Raw genomic sequence first — 20254 nt, forward strand, 5'->3', positions numbered from 1 at the left:
GTTTTGTAAATAATTAGCTATAGTCTTGACAATTAAATACATTTGGGATTTTTTCCTACTTGGACAGAGCAATTGAGGCACAAAGCAGTTAAAAGCCAAGATCATAAAGTTTACATGAGTCTGCATTTTAGTGTTCACCTTGAACCATCTTTAATCTTCTGGACTTTCCATACACACAAGTCAATAGCTTAGGGTTAAAAGCTTTGCTAGCACCATTGGAAATTATATAATGAGAAACTTAGTTTCAAAGTCATATGGTCGCTGTAAGAGTGAGAAAAAAATTTTGACTACTAAACTAAATGGTTAACCTGACTCGCATCAGTGCTAGCCATGTCAGATGGGAGCTCTCCCTTCTCAAAAGGCTGTGTGGCAGAAACCCCTGTTGGGGGATTTGGGAGTTTAGCCCTAAAATTACCACTTAACTTCATTTTCTTTAGAAGTTGATGAAATGATCCTCCAAAACCCTGGGACTTTGGAAAAACCTCCCTCAGCTCCATCTAGTTTGCTGAAGTTTGAAAGTTTTGGTTTTAATTATGATCCAAATGAGAATGATATGAGTGAGTATGAGATGCAGTTATGGGACAATACTTGAATGTCATATACCACATGTTAATGGTTTCTAAAAACATAGCAGTGCAATTAGCATAACCTTATGTCTGATTCTGCCACTGCACAGTATTCCCAGGTTGTCTCTGATCATTTACTTCTGTGCAACAAGACAGAGATTTCTGTCACATCTTTGGAGCATTGATGCTTTAATTCCTTTGGTGGCAGTTTTTCTGATTCTTCAGGTGGATCAAAAATGAGTGGTATTGTATCAATTTTTCACTTTGGGCATGGATACCATTTAGATGACCAAGGGAAACACACTCAGTTTGTTCTCCTGAATCTCCTCTGGGCCTTTTGGGTCAGTACTGCAGTGGTGCTTGATGGAAACAAAATCTGGTGCTTGATAGAAGCCTTTTAAAAAAGAGATGTAGGAAAACTCTACTTTGAACGATTTCTAATAAGATCGTGCCTGCACCTTACCAGAGGAAGAGATAAGTTCACATTTATAAGCCTTGCAAAGAGAGCTAGCCAGAAGGCTTCAGGTAAGGAAATTTCCTCTGCTAAATGCATTATTCAGGAAATGGAAGACTTTCTCTGGAATCTAGCAATTCTATTTACATCTTTTGGATGTAAAAGAGTGTAAATGCATTATGTAGACTAATGATTAATTAAGTACTAATATTTTTTAAATTTTAATATTTTAAACACGTAATGACATTATGAAAGTAAAATCTTTTGACACTAAATAGTTTTAATACATTGTCAATATAAAAGCCTGCTTGGATTCCAAATAAAATAAAATAGAAAAAAGCCCCAAACCTGTCTGAGTTTGAACTATTGCCTTTTCATTCCAATAAAAAATAATGAAGAAAAAGGAACATTTCTTCTGAGAAAAAAGGAGTTTTCACATGCCCAGTTTTATTCATGGCTTGTCCTGAGCTGCTCCAAACATTCTATCGAATTAGTATTTTTAAAGGTTTCTCTGCTCAAAGTCACAGGGGGTTTTACCATTTTTACACTGATAAGTCCGTATAGTTTTTTGCAGTTTCATTAAGAATGCCAGGGAAAACTCTGCACTTAGAAAGCTGTTTCTCAAACTATAGTTTTAGAAGACCAGGTGCACTTTACCCTCCCTTTGCCTGAAGACATGCATTAATTATGGCCTCAGGAATAGCTAGAAACCAAATTTAGTTTCACTGAGCTAAGAAAATTACAACTATCTTTAGATGGAGCCAGTATTTTTCCATAGTTCATAGAGCACTATTTTGAAGCTCTGCCATCAATCACAAAATTATATTCAAATTAGATTGTAGATTTCAAAAGCTTCAGTAGAAATAGGTAATGCACAGTCAGAGAGAAAAATATTTTCCATGCTGAGATCTGGAAGCAGCTGGACTTCCTGTAAGTTCAAGGCATTTATTTCATTGGAGACATCAATTGCATTAGAGATGTAGGACCAATACCTTTCAGATAAACTACTAAAATTATGAGGAGACGTTTTCACGGAATTTGATATGACTTGTTGAATTCTCTGTATAGAATTAGTATATCTGGTCAACCATGCAATGGCTAAGGAGAGCAAGGAACCTCCACCAAGATTTTTGCAGTGTTTGTGTAAGAAGCAGCTGTGTTTGGTTCAGGAGATCTCCTTCCGTTTGCTGTTTTAAGGAAAGTGCCATCACATTGTCAGGAGAGGACATGCCACAGAGGAACACCTCCTTAACATGTAAATGCTGAAAGGGCAAAGTGATCCACAGACCATACTGTTGTCAGGGCTGGTAAATGGTCGAAATGAGGTCCTCAGCAAGAAGAATTAGCTTTTTCAATTCTTTGCTTAACAATTATGTTTTCCTTGTGGTATGCTTCTCTAGTCCTTAACAAACTACAGGAGATTAAGGGATTAAAGCCCCAAAATAAGAGCAGCAAAACCCTACCACAAACAATCCTAAAAAGAAAAAAAAGCCATATTAAACTTGTTGAATGAGATGAGGATCAGTTATGCCACAGACTGGTAGAAATGTGCTAAGTTATGAATGGGGTTCTTCATGGATTTTTTTACCATTTGGGTGTGTGGGATAGCATGTTCATTTAGTCAGAGAAATAATTAATATGTTACACTTTACTGTTGGGAGTTTTATATAATAATTCTGCAGATGAATGTCAGTTGTAGAAAATAGTTTCAGCAGAATTTATTTCCTTGGAATCTTAAAAGCACGTGTATTACAAACAACATGTGAATCAGATTAGTTTTTCTTTTGTTTTAAAATTGCATAGCGTTATATTCAGGTTGCTTTATTTTTCAGGCTTATCAGTCATGACTAGGTGTGTGGTCTCTACAGGTAACATGCTCTCTCCTGATAAAGTAAGTAGACTTAGGCACATTAAATCCATAGTAGATTTAACCAGATTTAAGAACATGCATGCATGAAGAACACAGGCCAGCAGAGGAGGTTTTTTTAGGGCTGAGCTGCACAGTACTGAGGAGCTAAACGTTTCCCAGTGGTCCAGGTGGCTTCCCACACTCAAGTGTCACCCATCTAATACCTGACTCTGACACATAGTTCAGAATTAAACCATCTCTGTTTTTCCAGTAGTGATTTGCTACAGAACTAATTATCCTCATCATTCTCTGACAGCAAAAAAAAAATCTAGTGGATATATGCTACCAGTTCTTTTAGTATAAAAGCAAAATGTTGTTTGTTGTGTATATCCCACATTTGCTCAGATCTTGGCTTACCTATAATGTCAAATAGCACCCAAGCATGTAGAAAATATGCAGATAATTTTCTTTCTGTGTAGTAAAATGTGGAAAATACAGCAAATAATTTTGGTACTTTATATGTTTTATGCAATTTTAATTCAGTTTAGTAATTAATTTTTTAGAATCCATTCTATATGCTGCAGGTCTGAACCAGAGAAACAAAGACTTCTTTACAGACATGCATATTTGGAAATTGCTTCTTCCTATTGAGAGAATTTTTAGTGAAAACATAAATGCTGTCCATGATATACTATCATCCAGAGTTAATACTCTTTTTTTAGAAAACAAATACTTGAAAAATAGTCCTTATTCACTCTTTTATACTTTCTGAACTTACTTGCCTCTGTGAGTTATCAGAATACATCATAAATAAGAACATTAGGACTTTATTCCCATTTTGCATGGATGGCAGTGAACTGAATGAAAAATAAGAGGTCAATAAAATGTTTAGAAAAGCCATGTTGGCACAGATAAAAAAACTGACATTTGGGTATATTTAGAACAGGTTCAGGTGAAGATTTTATGGCAAACAGAAGAATAAAATAATGAAAAAGAAATCAGGACTGTTTTTTATTTAAAAGGCTACATTAAAGTCTATTAAGGGCATGATAGTGCACAGCAGCCTGGAAGTGAGGAACATAAGTGGACTAACAGAAACCTCTTAAGGACAGAAAGGTAACTCAGAGCCTTTGAGCTCATGGAACAGGCTGCTTCCAGAACCAGGCCAAGTCTCCCATGCAACTCCCTTAGAGGTTAAGTTTCAGGCTTTATTGGTTAGCAGGAGACAAATACACAGAGGGAAACCTGCAAAGTCCAATTTAAAATGTGCAGCTTTATTAATCCAGTTTATGGCAATCTTCTGCAATGCTGAATGATCTGAATTTCCCCTCTAGGTTTACTTGCACTATCTGTGTCCACTCCTGAAGATGGGCAAAGGGAGCAGAGTCAGGGTGTCGCTATGATATTATGATATATGAAAAATCTCTTTGCCAGGATTTTTTCTTCTGAGAAGTTGAGAAGCCTCAGAGTTAAAAAAACCCCAATAATTACCTGCTGCTGTGGAATGCAACAGGTGCATCTGTGATTGGGGCATGTTGGTTGTTTCTAATTAATGGCTAATCACAGTCAGCTGGCTCGGACTCTCTGAGAGTCACAAGCTTTTGTTATCATTCCTCTCCTGTCCTTTCCAGCCTTCTGATGGATCCTTTGCTCTCTATTCTTTTTAGTATAGTTTTAGTACAGCATTTTAATATAATAAATCAGCCTTCTGAAACATGGAGTCAAGATTCTCATCTCTTCCCTCATCCTAGGACCCTCAAACACAACCATATCAGGGTCCCATTGAGTGGCTGTTCTAATAGTGCAATAGGAAGACCTGGGAAAAGTATCATTATTCCACTTGGGTTTCTCAAATCAAATTCCATTTAGACATGCAAACTAGGGTTTGATATTTACCTGGCTTTAAGGAAAAGGTCAAATTAAATAGCTATTAGCTGTTTCCTGTTAGCTTTAAGGACTTTTCTTCCAAAGGCATGAGTATGTCTTGCAGAATAATTCAGCTGGGACTTGGACATAGTGATTAGGTAAATAAATGGATTTTATACCCATTTTTAAAAATAAGGGATTGAAGTGATTTACAGAATGGCACACCAGTGTCTCTTTTTGAGAATGGAACTGAGTGTAACCTGTTGACTTCTCTAACCATGTGATTATTCACACACAAGGACTCTGTGCTTAAGTATATACAGGGGAAGAAGTTTGAATGGGTCTTTTTACTGGAAAGTATTGATTTATGAACTGGTTTTTACAATACCAAAGAGACAAAAATGTTGGTTGTTTGGAAAATTCTTTATATGTTAGAAGAAAAAAAGTATCTTCCTAAAGAAAGTAAAACCTCATTGCAATCCACTTTTAATATACAGCTCTTAGAGAATTAAGTTGTCTGAATTTGCTTGCATTTCGCTTCTATCAATTCAAGTATGCATTACAGTGAAATTATTTAATGGAAAAATCTGTCTTCACATAACCTTCTAATAGAGAAATTACTCTTTTTTATCTTCCTGGTTTTGGAAAAAAGACATTCCTATTTAATACTTGCTTAGATTTTTTGAAAAACAGTTACAAGTTAGGTTATATTGATGTGTATCAGACTGTGGAAAGAAAAAGTACTTGATGCAGCCAGCAAAATGAATGAAAAATATACATATATATATGTATATATATAGTAAAGTGAAAGCCCTGTGAATTCCTTCCTGCATAGCTACTAAATGATGCATTCCAAACTCCTGCCCAATGTTTCTGTGTATCAGTTATCCCCAAATATTTTGTTAGTAATGTTGTTTTTCTCTCCATTTATGCGTTTAGGTTATGACTGGTGCTCCCTGTCTTTGACTAGGCCAGAGGAAGGCACTGTAAGTGTAATAATCTGCAATTTATTCAGTCAGGTTCACAGATTTGATCTCTTGTTCTTCTGATTAGCTTGATTTCTGGACAGAAGTGTCAAGCAATAAATGAAAAAAACCTAGCAAATACCGGCAGTCTCAAGTGAACTCTGACCTGCCGTATTTTGGGGGCTGTCAGTGGGAAGTTACATTGTGATATTTCCTGCGCAGGATCCCAACCCAGCAGGGCACCTGGAAAACTGCAGCCAGTGGAGACCACAGTGAAGGTTAGCACTTGGGAGCCAGGCACTCAGGTTACAAAACTGAGACCCTGCTGCACTGGCTTCCCATACCTGGGGGGGTTTTGGCACACACAGAGTAAAATCCAAGCCTTTCCTCTCCTTGGGGTAATGAGGGCTTGCAAATGAGGTGATAGATCTAGAGATTTTTTGTGATGTCTCTGACCACGAGCTCTCTGTAAGCCACATCCACATCCTTCCCTAAATCTCTCCTGTACTAGAGACTGTAATATGTCTGGAGCTGTAAATGTTTTCCATTTCCCTCTTCTGATACAAGTATTTCTCTTTCTTCTTCCATTTCTTCTTGGGCCCCTCATTTCCAGATGACCTTCTCATTGTCCATGCCAGCAAATCTGCATATTCATGGGTCCAGTTCACCTTCCTCTAATGGCCAAATTTTTTAGTCCTAAGTAATTTTAAGGTTTGATTTCCCTCCTCCCTTCCTCCCTTCCTCCCTCCCTTCCAAACTAAGAGAAATTAGTTTTGCACATGTGCTTAAATTACCCAACTAGGCAAGTTTAAATTGCAGTGTATTGAAATAAACTCAGTGTGAAATCTTGCAGCATTGGAATTAGGGGTGATATTTCCAATTACACCAGTGTTTATTATTTCCCAACTCTCAGATTTGCAAGTGAAGCGCACATTTTTATTTCAACTTCTCAGAAAAGCTTTTCTTCATTTTTGTGAAAGAGAAAACAAGTATTGATAAGTAGAGAGACTCTAGGAAAGCATTGATTCATCTAGGTACTATCATTTGAAAATTATTTCTAGTAGCAAAAAATAGGTGGTATATTATGCCTTTTTGAAGAAGGTCACAGGAATGCAACAGTACAAACTCATTTCTGCTGACACTTTGTATCTAAGATATTGTTTCCTCTGGTGCACTGATGATTTTTTTTTTTTTTTTTGCCCTTGTCTGATACATTTTACTTCTACCTTGGCAGGAAAAGTCATTTCCTCCTGTGAGTAAATGAGTGATAGCGGACAGATGAAAGGGCAGAAATGTGCAAGTGCCATCAAAACCCTCATTTTTGATTTTTAATATGCTGCAGCTGTTGGTGTGAAGTGTTTCTCTTGCAGTTGAAAGCACAGCCAGCATGGGAATATTGATAGGTTTACATGAATCCTAAATAGTCACAGCTTATTTGTATTCACTAATATGTAGAGCTTGGAGGATACTGCCTGCATGGATACATTTTCAGCTGGAAAAATTGTGAATCAGCAGCAAGGATTAGTGAAAGGGATTGATGGGGACAGAGACATTTGGAAAAGCAAGCTCAGGTCAAAAGAGGCTACAGTGAGATTTAAGTGTTAGTCTCAATTTCAAAAGCTCAGGCAAACTTTAATACATATCCAAGCCACTATGATTATTTTTTGCCTTTTGAAAGTCTTACCAGTATTCTGGCAGCAATTAGTATTCTGAAGTATCAGTAGTTAATTTAAAAATATCAAATATTTCAAAATATTTCAAATTCATTAATTTATAATTTATCCGTAACTTCAGCAGAAATGCAGATAATCTTAATCTCTGAAATTGGGCCACATTTGCTGAGGCAGGATTCTTGGATTTTTGAAAAAAATGGACACACTGGATGCTAAACGCCTGTTCAAATTCAACAGGTACTTTTCATTGATGGATAAGTAGACCAAAGCTTTAATTTTCATTAATTATGTAGTTAGAAAATTTAGAAAATTTTGCATGCAGTATTGAGAATGTCAGGGAAATCCTGCATGACTTTGATGATAAATCCCCAGTACAGCATAAAATCTAGAAAATCCTGCTGTGTGCTGTATTGATGATGTGCATAAATATAGCAACTCAGGTGCATTCCTACACTGCACAAAGTTGCCCATCTACATTGCAAGTGTTTGACCTCCTTAAGATCAAGGTTTTCCAAATGTTTACACAAAATTAGCATGTTCACTTTCCTCATAATATTGCTATATCCCTTGCCTTTAGTTCTCACTAAAATATGACTATCACTTAGAAGAAAAAAATATGAAGAAGCCATCTGGGAAGTGTACTCCAGGTCTTTTATGGTATTTCAACATGGAGCCGCTTGAGCAGCCAGCTTGTTTCCTTCCAGATGCTCTCTGCCCCTGTATTTCAGGTGACACAGGTAAATCCAGTGCATTTTCCTTGTGCCCATGGGTTTGCTGAAATACCATAAACTCCTACTCCTCCTCAAGCAACCACTGCTTCCCTGGTAGCAAGGAGATGTTGAGGCTCCCAGATAACACCATTGACTGAAGTGAGGTTAAGCCTGGAAATGCATTCTTTTTCTCATCTGTAACTTTTAATGTCTAACTGCTTTATTGAGATTCAGTTCTCCCTGCCTCCTTTCTCTCATAAAAGGATGCTGAATCACAGAGGTCCCGTGCAATGACTTCTTCAGGAGCAAGCATGGTGGATTTGCTTTGTCTGCAGCAGCTGGGGTAGCAGAAAGCAGAACTTGACTCAGAAGTCCTTGTGTTTGTCTGCCATCACCTGGCTCTGGCTCACAGCCTCACAGGTTTTGCCAAAATGCCTGGTCTCTTTGGAAACCTGATTATCTTTTTAGCTCTGTTCTTCATGCTACCATACCAAGCATCTGCTATCAGATCCCAAGTCTCAGCTGAAATGGTGTAGAAGTGATGTAAGTGGGTGAGGGATTTATGTATTTATTTAACAAAAAGTGTGGGTTTCCTGAAAGCCTGGGCGGTAGTGTGGCTTCTTCCTTCTCTTCACTAAGATCATCACTGGCACTTTTGTTGTCAGACATAGGAGAAATAAGACATTGATTTGTTTATAAGATATGCCAAAACAACTCCATGTACTTGTCTTGTTCTGATATAAAATTCTGGTATTAACAGAACCTTTGGTCTTCTCTTCCTACTCGTTGAATCTGTATTTCTGCCATAACAAACCAAAAATTTCAGTTCTTAGGAAAGTGGCATTTTTCCAGCCATTTTCAAGCAATTCTTTCTCTTGAGTAATTCATTGCTAAAGATGCTTTCTTCTGTAGAAGAGGGTCAAAGCCCCAGCTGTTCTTAACCTGTTCAGTCCATTATACCTGGACTCCTCTCCTGACAATGTGTGGTTGTAATAACCTTTCTCTTAGCCATGAGAGCACCATAGGAAGAGGGAGAACTGATGACAGGGAATTTCTGCTCCAACTAATAGAAATGCCTTTTTCCTTCAAGTGATTCTGTTGCTACTGTCAGTTACAAGAATTGCTATCCCAAAAGGAAGGATTGCCTGCATGGCCCCACTGCTTTACCTGCTGACTTGAAGTTCCCATAAGGAGTTACAACATTGCACTATCACACATCTTTGTATTGTATTTTATAATTTGTGTCCCTTTTATCTTTATCTAGACTGATTTTGTTTGTGCAGTGAAATTTCATGCAGGATCTTTTAGCACACAAGCATTCACAAGCATGTGCAGTTTGTGCTGACCATTCCACTCGTCTCCTGGTACCCCTCCCCTGCCCTGGATGCAAAGCGTAGCCACACCTCATTCTCTCCAAAGGACATGCCCTGGCCCACAGGACCTGTTTTCAAGAACATAGTGACACTGCAGTACACGCTTCTTGCTGAACACAAGGATCCAGCTCACAAGTCCTGCAAACTGACTTTGAAACGCCTCTCAGAGCTGTTACTCAGGTCATGCAAGAGAGCAAAAGACAAAGCCTGTGCTGGCTTTTCTATAGCAAACCTTTAATCCTGCAAGAAATGTGGCAAGAAGACACCAACAGCAGCAAGTGAGGTTTAAATTTGTCTTTTTCTCTGATGTCTACCAGTAGAAATCCAAAACCATTTTATCTTCTCTGGAGTCTGTCCATAGATTGCTGCAGATACTTACCCAATTAAGACTACTCAGTCCTAGGAGCTTTTACCCACATGTATCCCTGTAGGACTGCCAAGAAAGATTAAAAGAACAACAAAAGACATACCCTCCTGAGTGGCAACCAAATAGAGAATTATTTTCTGATTCTAAAATATAATTGGTCAGCAGACCCACAGCAGCCTAGAAGTACAGCTCCCTGGCAAATCAAAGCATAAAAGTGGGGCAGCTGGAAGATTCAGATGAATGGAAGGAAATAATGCAGCATTATTGCTTCTTTTTTGAGGCAGTGGGACTTTGTGAAAAGTATGTATCCCTGCTCTTAGTTCAAGCATTAAAATACTTCTGACCTTGTAGAGCAGGAGATATTTTTTTCCAGGTACAGATTCTCTTTCTTCTAGCTTTCTACCTCCTTTCTGAAAATAGTGTATTATATTTGCCATCTGAGCAACCCTGTCAAATCTTAGAGAAATATTTTCCTTCTAATTTATGTAGAACTCCTGATTTTAAATCTTTTGTTGCTTATCCTAGACTGTAATGGGTTTAAAAAAATGCAGGCTTTGTAGGCTTGAAAGAGAAAATGCAAACAATCATGAGTCCACTCAACCTTCTTATTTTAGAAGCAAAATCCTGTTACTTAGATAGCAACCTTTAGAGCTAATGTAATTATATCTCCACATCTTCCTATTTGCCATGTACAGAATGCCCAGATCCTCAGAAACAGAAACAAGGAGAGACTGCAGAGTACCATGACTGTGTTACCTAGATAGTGAATAGAAAACCTGTGGTGTAATAGATTAAAATATTGTTGCTGGATTTAAAAATGGTCTTTTTTTGTTGGTGGAATGATCCTAAAATTTTAGAATCGTGTAGACAAGATCCTTCATTTTACAAAGCTGCATATACAAATTTGAGGAATGCCTGTGATTTACTAAATTCAGCTTTGCACTACCCTTTCAAGGTAAGGTGATATTATTTTAAAGATCTGCATACATCAATCCTCCTGTAGTGTATAGAGGTCCTGAGACAGAATTAGGAATACATTGACTTCCACATTTAACTTTCTTAACCTTGAGTCCTTCATTTTCCCTCCTCAGCTTTATGCCTCTTTTACTACAAACTTCCTAAAACCATCAGACAAGAGGGTCTTAAAGAAATCAATACTCTGTGGTGTAAGTGCACTGAATTGCTGGAGCAGATCCATTTTGCACACAGAATAAAATCACTGCCTTGTGAATGTGTATTCTCTATACTAGCACTGATTTTTGAAAACTGTAGTTCAAAACCTCCAAATTATAGGGATATATTTCAAATTCATAGAAAAGGAGAGAATCAAGCAAACCTAATTAAATCTTAGTAGGAAGAGGACTCTGTCATGAGGGCTACCAACAGGCATTTATGTAGAATAGCTAAAAATTATTTTTCCCTTAGTACCTCCTCCCTCTCTGTCAAGTCTGCTTTCATTGGAGATGTCTCCATTTGGTGACATGCCCATTTGGGCACATCTTTGCTCTGTAACTCAAAAGAGAGAACAACCAAAAGAAAACCACAAGCTCTGCAAACAAAGCCTAAAAAAGGAGCAGAGCATTGGAGCATTATTTGATTACTTGTCTGGATCTCACTAAAGAACAATTGCTTGCATGCATTAAAATCCACAGTGCCTGCCACCATCGATTTCTCAGAGACTTTAAAAATTCCTGGCAGCATGCATAAAGGGGGTTGAAGTTTGCAATGGGAAATTTTGATTAATCTACAGAATTCCACTAGGATTTGCAGATGTGTCTATTCCATCGGGGAAGGAATAAAGAATTTAAATTAAACTACATCAGGGAACACAGTTTTCTGTAATTTGGCTCCTAGTTTGATTGAGACCAGTACTTGAATGACATGCATTAACTTTATCTGCTCTCCCTATCAAGGAATAGATATAATTTGGTTTGTAATTTCTATGTATAAGACAAAGGTTTTATGAGAGACTGGTTAAGATTTTGTTGCAAAGTCCAGACTTTTGCTTCTGAATAACTATTGTGCCACCTAGTGAGAGTTAAACTGCACTTTTAAATAGGTGGAAAAAATTACTTTAAACATACTGGTGAATAAAGAAACAAAGTATTTATTAAAATATTTTGAGTGACGTGTTGAAACAAAAAATATCTTCCCTTTTTTCTTGATTATTTACCAAGGTGTTTCACTGAGGTAAAAAATATTCCATTTCAACCACGAAATAGCATTTTGTTTGCAAGTGTATTAAAAGAATATAATACATAAAAAGGATGCACACAGAACCCTTTGCCTCCCCAGCAATAAATCCATTCCAATAAATTACTTGCGCAATTCATAAACTTAGTAGTGTGAAAAGAGATCCCCAAATCTCAGGTTATAAGAACTTCCATTCTGTAAAACAAATAAATACATACACTGAAAATGTTATTTTCTGAACAACTGTGATAACTTGGCACCAAGAAAAAATGCTTTAACACATTATTATGATTGCATGCTTTAGACAAAATAATAAGCGGTGTTTTATGTTAAAATCATAACATTCTGACACAAAGTTTCTCATAAAATTTCCTTTTCCATATAAATAGTTTGGGTCCAAAAAGCTATGTAGATTTCATTAGCCCGTAGCTTTTTCTTAGTGATTTCTCTTGTCTAGCTGAAACCTCTCAACGGGGTTGTGATGGTTTTTTTCTTTCACTTTTTAAGTAAACCATCTGTCCCGTGTGGGAGTATTGGGTTTGCCACAGTAGAGTGGTAATATTTCAATCACCAAAGCCAATAGCAGTAAATTTCCCTTAACAGAGAATTTTCTAGCATTTTTCAAGTCACTTTACTGCATCTTATTTTAAATTGCCACAGTATCCATCATCAACAAAAGCCAAAGTATAGTCTGCTCTTTCAATACTTGCTTGCCATAGTTACAGTAGAAAACCCAGTGATCAGCAATAGTTCAATTTAGAAACCTTCAGATATTCTGACACTCCAGGGAAGTTCGAATTCATGTTGTTTAACACATTTAAATTATGCATGTTAGAGATCTTTCAGGATCTCTATATAACATATATATACCATATACAACATATAACATATATATACCATATATAACATATAACATATATAACATAAAACAGGACCTGACACCAGGTAAACATGACATTGTATCCAGAGACTTGGATAGCTCTATCAGACCTTGATGGAAACACAAATATTTTTATAATTTTCAGTCAATGAACAATGGAATGGAGCTCATCTTCTTTCAGCACTTTTTGTTACAAAATATCTGAGATTCAGCTCTAAGCTGAGAGAAAACTAAATTAGTTTCTGAAGGTAAAAAACATATTGTTTGAAAAAGCAGAAAATCTGTGGTTTGAGGGGGCTTTTTTACAGTTTTGTTGTTGTTTTTGTTGTTATTGTTTGGGCTATTTCTTTTCCCACCATGAGAAAGATTTCCAGAAAAAAATATATTCCATTTTCTGGTTTCAAGGATTGACAGACATTTTGTCATTTCATTTTCTTCTTGCAGACAAATGAAATGGAAAAGATTGTGTCAGGTGTCAGGTGGGTTTCTTTAGAGCTCAGTTTTCAGGCTCTCTGAATTCTTCGATACTTGAAAAGTGTTTGTATGATGTTCTGGTTTTCTCTGGAGGTGTATTGTGTAGTGAGCAAACAGAAAAATCAAAAGTTTATTTCTTTTTAAGGCATAATCAGTTGATTACTTCATCTCAAACAGTACCATTTAAGATAGTAAAGAGGTCTGCCTATGAGGTTTGTTGTTCACTGTGAAGGTTCTTAATGGCTAATATTGACATTAAATATGGAATTTAAATGTATGCAAGTATTACGAAAAGTAGGGCAGGATTAAAAAAAATTTTTTTTTTTGCTTTATCTAGAAGTGATAACAAGACCTTCTTAATATCGATATGCTCAAACATGATTCTTTTTATAGTGGATGATGCCATTTCAGTAAAATAGGAGAAATCACTTACAAGGCTTGATTTTTTTTTTCCTCTTTAGACACTATTAGTCCATGCTGAGTCAAGGTATTCTAGCATTTAACAATATCTGGGAGAATTATATAATTAAGTCTAAGAGTTCCCATTACTTTATTTCACATAGTGAACATTTTAATGTGGCTTTAAATATCCCATATGGAGGATTATCTGTGGAGTCAATGGACAGTGTTTTATAAAAAGAGCCGAAAATCTAGATCACAACTCTGATTCAATATTATACTAATTAACAAAATTTTAATAAATCCTGGGTTAAAAAGTGCATACATTATAAAATACTGAAATGAAGTCTTTAATATGAACAGATTTTATTCAAAGGAAAAGTATTCACTGCTCACAAATGAGGGAGGTAATTGAATGGCATGTACTCTTCTTTCATTTAAATCTAATACCATATTTATATTCAGTATAGTAATAAACCCTTTTTCCAAACTTTCCTGTCCCCAGATACCTGCAAAGTCAGTTTGCAGTGGCTTGCTGAAAGTGAGTGAAACTCTGAGTAATTTGTAATTCTTACTAACTACAGGCTGCATATCTGTTTCCTCCAATATCAATTAGACAGATGGGGTGTAATTCTAATAAAGCTCACTGAAACTGCCCAGAATTTAAATAATTTCCTCTCTTTAAAGAATTGTACCTCGTAGATTTAACTGAACTGATAATCAGTATTTACTGTAATATTAATTAGGCAAGACTTGATTTGCTCTGGTTTTCAAGCATTTGAAAACTCTAGACATGTCCAAGCTCAGGCTTTTGAATATTTCACTTTGTTCTGGATGAATTGTTTAGACAATTACCACCAAGTGCACTTGTCCCAGAAGGACAAGTGCCTCTCCTTTGGCAAATCTGCTGCCACTACGTGTGAGAAGCCTGCACTGCCCTGAGGCCTGTCACAGGTGAGATCAGTAGCTCATTTCTGAAACGTCTGGGAATCATTTTAGAGGATTTCAAGATAGGATTATTTGAAACTGAAATTCATGATGTGAATGAGTATTAGGTCATGGAGTAAATAAATAATAAATATTACAGAAACACTTATTCAGTAAATTGGTGAAAATCACTGTCCTTTAACTGTGCAGACTAGGATGTATGTTTGTTATAGATGGCATATTTGTTTAAAAAATATGCAAGAGTTATACAGGTTGTATAATACATTAAATCTTTGATGGAAGTCTTAAGTGAAAGAGATAGGAAATGCATATCTGGATTTTGCACAGATACAACATCTGAGATTTTTCTTCTCTAGTCCTAATGGCAAAACATTATTTATTCTTATTTTTGAGGCCATGTAAATAAGCAGATGTTTCCACTGAAGTTACTGGCCATTAAAACACATTCAAAGTTGCATTTCTAGCATCATATAAAAACCCTCAGTGATGGGTTCATACTACACGAAGAGCAAATTCTGTAAAAGCAAGCACAGTTTAAGCAATCATGTCCCCAGAGGATGTGCCAGGTACAGCTGGGCAATATGAACCTGTCTCTCAGTTCTAGTAAAGAAGATGGTTTTGGCAAAAGGTAACTGGCAAATTAAGGCACAGAAGAGGCTCTTTCCATGGCCCAGCTTTAGAGTGTATTTGCTGGCTGTGTCAGGTACACAGACTCAGGTACTCCCAGTCTGCCATCCTTAGATGTCCCAGCAGGAACTCCTAAGATAGCATTCCCTTGCCTCTGCCCCCAGGAGGGATGCTGCTTTCCTCTGACTGCGGGGTGCAGGGGAGATGGATCAGGTAGCTCAGTGCTATGCATCAGGTTCTCTATACACTCTTCAATGTAATGAAAGGGATCCATATTGTTAGAGAAATGAGTTCCTAATTTGCCCATGCTATAATTCACACTAGCAGCACAAATAAAGTAAGCAAATAATGAGCAAATCTAATTCATTAATCACAAAAGTGATTTTAAAACACTGGCATTTAATTTGGGTGAATTTAGAAAACAAAATATATTTATGGATGCAAAAAGGAAGAGTTTGGGTTGAAGTGTTACTGGGATTTGACTGAACATTATTTGTATCAAGTCGATAGCTAATTAGTGAAAGATTTAGTCTTCCTTTATAACAATATTTGGAATAATGTGACAAAATTATGTGTATATATAGCTGCAGATATATGTGTGTATATATCATAAGTATGTATATACACATATACTTTCATCTGCAGCTCTATATACATATCACACTATATGTAATATACATTTGTATGTAGATATACTTATGTGTATATGTACATATACATATAAGTATATGACAATCTGTTTTTATCTACTGTGAATGTGCAAGACAGTGGCCAGGATTTTTTCTGGTATGCTTGATTTCTATGGTTCTGTATTCTCATTCTTCAAATCTAAAATATATGTCATGTAACGTATTTAATATAAGTGTAATTTAGTCATGGTAAATCTGAGGTCGTGTTCACTGATAATTACACCATGCTTCCTGTTGCTACGTAAGCATTCATATGGAATCCTGTATTTTGTGCTACACTAACTTCAATTGGTATGAGCTACTATAAATATAGAACTGTGAATCCTCTCATTTTTATTACAAGCTTTTTAAAATTCTTTATTGTATTTTGAAAAAAATTCACCATATTTTGCAGGGAAAAAAAACCCAACTCTCTGTGTTTTGAAAAATTGTTATATATAATCTTGCTAATTATATTAGGAAAACCTTGTAATTCAAATGTATGTTTTTATTTTACCAAATAATAATTTTGAAACAAAGTGTATGTGCCAGTTTAGGTAACTGTATTAAGCATTCTGAAGGCTTCCTTTCTCTGTGTTTGAAAAGACTTTTATAAATCAATGCATGAAGCTCTCTACTGTTTAGGCTAAGATGTATATAAGAGCAGTGCAGAAGAAAATGGAAAAATAAGGTAAGCAATTTTTTTTTGTCTGTGTGAACAGATGCAATGTGAAATTCTTTGTCCGTAAAGGCTTACTAGTTTGGAGCTCACAGATAGCCAAGCCCTTAGATTGCCATCTCACTTCCCAGAAAATGCTTCTTAGAGCCCTTTAAAGACAGCAAGAAAAATAGACTTCTTGAATAGGAGGGTTTAAAGAAAAGAAAAATTTTGGTAAAATGTGGAGTATTCACAAAAGCATTTAAATCTGAAATAAGCAGAGAGAAATTAAATGCACTGAAATTTTGTGACAGAACTGTTACTACTGTTTATTCTATTTTGCTTTCTATTTACAGCAATGTGCAATAAATTAGACTAGTCAAAATTCCAGGCTTTTAAATCTGGGTTATACCCATTTATTGAAATCATTTAACATTTTTGTAGATGCTTTCTCCTACCCTTCCAGTCAGTCTTAGTGGGATATCAAATATCTCACTCCCTGTGGCTGGGCAGAAAGCAGGGGTGTGCTGGATGGATGAGTATGAGAGTCTATATAGCCATTGCCTGTACTGGGCCTACACTTTTCCTGAATAATTCTGGGAAGTGTACACTGTGTCTGATGATCTCTGGCCTGTACCTTTCATTAAAAAGCAAAAAGAACAAAAAGACTCAAACCCACAGGGAATACCATTACTATGATCTTAGGTAAGTAATTATATATTCTTAGGCTAAAAGAAGTTTCCTTTGCTACTCCCTGCCTTGAAATTGTAATGTAGTGTATCATACCAATGATTTGTAAATTCTTATCATGGTATGTAAACCTATAATCATTTCACAGTTTGGTATGTTTGCCTCACTCAGGCAGCGCTGCACTGTTTGTTTTACTGAAGTATGTGTGGCTGCTTTCCCACTTGGTCACACATCATTCTGTCAGAGTTTGGCTTGCTGGGCAGGTGCTGGCGGCTGCACTGCGAATCCCGCTGTCATCTTGTCAAACCCAGGACACTCTTTCCCTGCAGCACTTATACAGAAAGCAGAAACTGCATGGCAGCTTTGGAAAATGATGGATAATGTAGCTTGCCTTGGTTTCCTAAAGTCAAGAAAATCCAGTTGTGCTGATCTGGTATGTTGTAGTGGTGGTGGTAGTGGTAGTGACATTTTCTTTTTTATGTGCAAATGAACATATGGATAATACATTTTTTAATTGAATTAAATGATTCAGTTACAGGATCTTGTAGAAGAGGCAGAATAACAAAAGACTGTACTCATCATCCCACTGGCACTTCCATTTTATCAAATAGTGCAGTCAGTGTGAGTTTAGGGTTCCCTCTATTCCCTGCAGAATTTAAAAAACCAAATTGCAGATGCAGGATTGCACTGGACAGCAGGAGAGAGATGGTGGGTTGTTCTCAGGTTCTCCTTTTCCTCAGTTACTGGACTGCTAAGGACTGTTCAGGTTTTCATTGAAACAATGACTGGATTTGAAGTCCAGACATGAAAGAACTGATCGGAGAAAGAAAGGTTTGGTTCCAACGCTTCTTCAGTGTCTGAAAGACTGCAGCTGAATTGTGATGATCCCAGGACTCCTCATCACGAGTCTTTTGAATCATAGCATTTCTGAAAGGATTTATCATTGCATTTCCATTGGTAGTCCATTTCAAAGTCTACAGTTAAATAGAATTCACAATTGTTTTATGGATTTACTGATAGATAGTGTGCCATTCACATATTAATTTTGCATTTTTGTATACATATTTGTATCTCTTATCTCTTATGGTATTTGTTTTGGAGTTCCAAGGCTAACACTCAGATTAGTTCATGGTTGTGTTATACAATGGAAATGGGAACTACTACCTAACTGTTAACTATTTTTATTTCTTAGTAATACCATTATTTTTTACTATCACTTCTAAGTGATTTTTTTTCTATCCATTTTTGTGGAAGTTTCATCTCCTTTATTGATATATTCTTCCTGATCTTTTCTTGTGTGTTAGAAGATACTAGCTTCTCTTTTCTTTATGAAAAAGCAGCATAATGATATCATTGCCATCTAAATGTATCTGTCAGAGTTTTCAACCAATATGTGACTGGATTGGCTGTTGCCCTACAGAGGTTTTAGAAATTTATGGCTGCAGAGCAAATGCTTTCTGGCTTTCATCTTCTGCTCTCTGTCCCCAGTGTGAGTGAAGAAAGGTCTGCACCCTATAACATTAATAATTTCTGGCATATATTTAGCAAATATCATTATTTGAGACCTCTCTCATACTATTCTGATTTTGACCTCATCCTGTCTGACAGCTCTAGAAAAAAATGCCTGCTTCCTAAATAAAACATTGCAAGGAGGATGGTTTTTTTGGTTTTTTTTTTTCAGAAGTTGGGCTGCATTGAGTTTTCAATCATTCTATCAGGAAAAAGACTTAAAATTTAACTATGAGATTTACCAGAGCAATATTTATTCATTATTATTGTGTTCATATTCTGAGTTATACAATGATGAATGCATTAAAAGTGGACTGAATTAGATAATAATATGGCATCTTCATTGTAACCTAATAAAACCTCATTTACACTAGATATCGAAATAGGGGAGAGGTTTGTGGTTGTTATCCAACATGAGCAAAGGAAAGGAATTGCTGATCTATTTACTGTGTATGTCAAAGAAACTGTACCATTTAAAATCCCACACTGTCTTATGTCTTCATACATAAACAAAAACAAGTACAGTTCAAGGGAAAGCAGAATTTAGAAAGTAATTAGAAAAAACATAACCAAACACTCCTCTTTTGGTTAAATATTTTTATGTAAAATCACTGTATTGTGATACTCATTATTATCTCATGCCATTATATATTGACTCTGGAAGGACTCACATTTAGAAAACAAACAACTATTGACAGCATATTTTGCTCAACATTTACAGTCAATTATGGACTTTTTTATTTGAATTTTTTCTTCTTGATGATATAATTAATTTATTACTAAGATCCAGTCAGCTGACTAGAGAAGCTAAGAAATAAAAGAATTGCAAGTTCCTAGTCTGAGAATGTTTTCATTTTCTGTTAGTACTTGGGGAAAAGGATTAAAGCTTAATTATGAATTCCTTTCATGCTTTTTTCTGCTATTTTCCTAAAGTGTTTAGTGATTTCTTTGACATACATCTGTCAAAGATTTTTTTCCTGACTCTAGAGACCATAATTTCAAAGGAACTTTTACCATGTGTTGCCCCAAAGAAATTTTTAAGTCATTAGATGTGCAAAAACCTTATTCCAAGCATAAAAATATGGATGAAAAAAATGAATAGTGGCACATGCAAAAAGTGCTAATGAGAACTTTTACTACTTTTATTCAGATAGCTGAAAGGTAGATGAAAATGGGAAGAGTTTTGCAGCCTCACAGGTTAGAGTAGCTTGACACAGTGAAATTATGCTGGCTTGTATCTCCATACTTTAAGGAAACACGGAACAATATTTTTGTTTACCATCGGCTATCACTGGAGACAGCAGAGAGGCTGTGGCTGTGCTTTGCTAGAGCCAGGATAGCACTGGGGGCCAGTGTTGATTGGAACTTGGAAGATTTGTGGCTTC

At 36.2% G+C, this 20254-nt stretch overlaps 1 protein-coding gene across 3 annotated transcripts in view; it reads left to right on the plus strand.

Annotated features, from left to right (window-relative positions):
• CHRM3 (cholinergic receptor muscarinic 3) overlaps positions 1–20254 on the plus strand; it is a 271574-nt gene that overhangs the window by 237282 nt on the left and 14038 nt on the right. The window contains exon 2 of one of the 3 annotated variants that reach the window (XM_039707669.1): positions 5675–5721. The exons of the other annotated variants lie outside the window; for them this stretch is intronic. The gene's annotated coding sequence lies outside the window, so the exon portion shown is untranslated. The remainder of the gene's footprint in view (positions 1–5674; positions 5722–20254) is intronic. 3 annotated transcript variants of the gene reach the window in all.

Source organism: Passer montanus, unplaced genomic scaffold (genome assembly GCF_014805655.1).
Source record: "Passer montanus isolate IOZ18808 unplaced genomic scaffold, ASM1480565v1 scaffold2, whole genome shotgun sequence".
Classification (NCBI taxonomy): domain Eukaryota; kingdom Metazoa; phylum Chordata; class Aves; order Passeriformes; family Passeridae; genus Passer; species Passer montanus.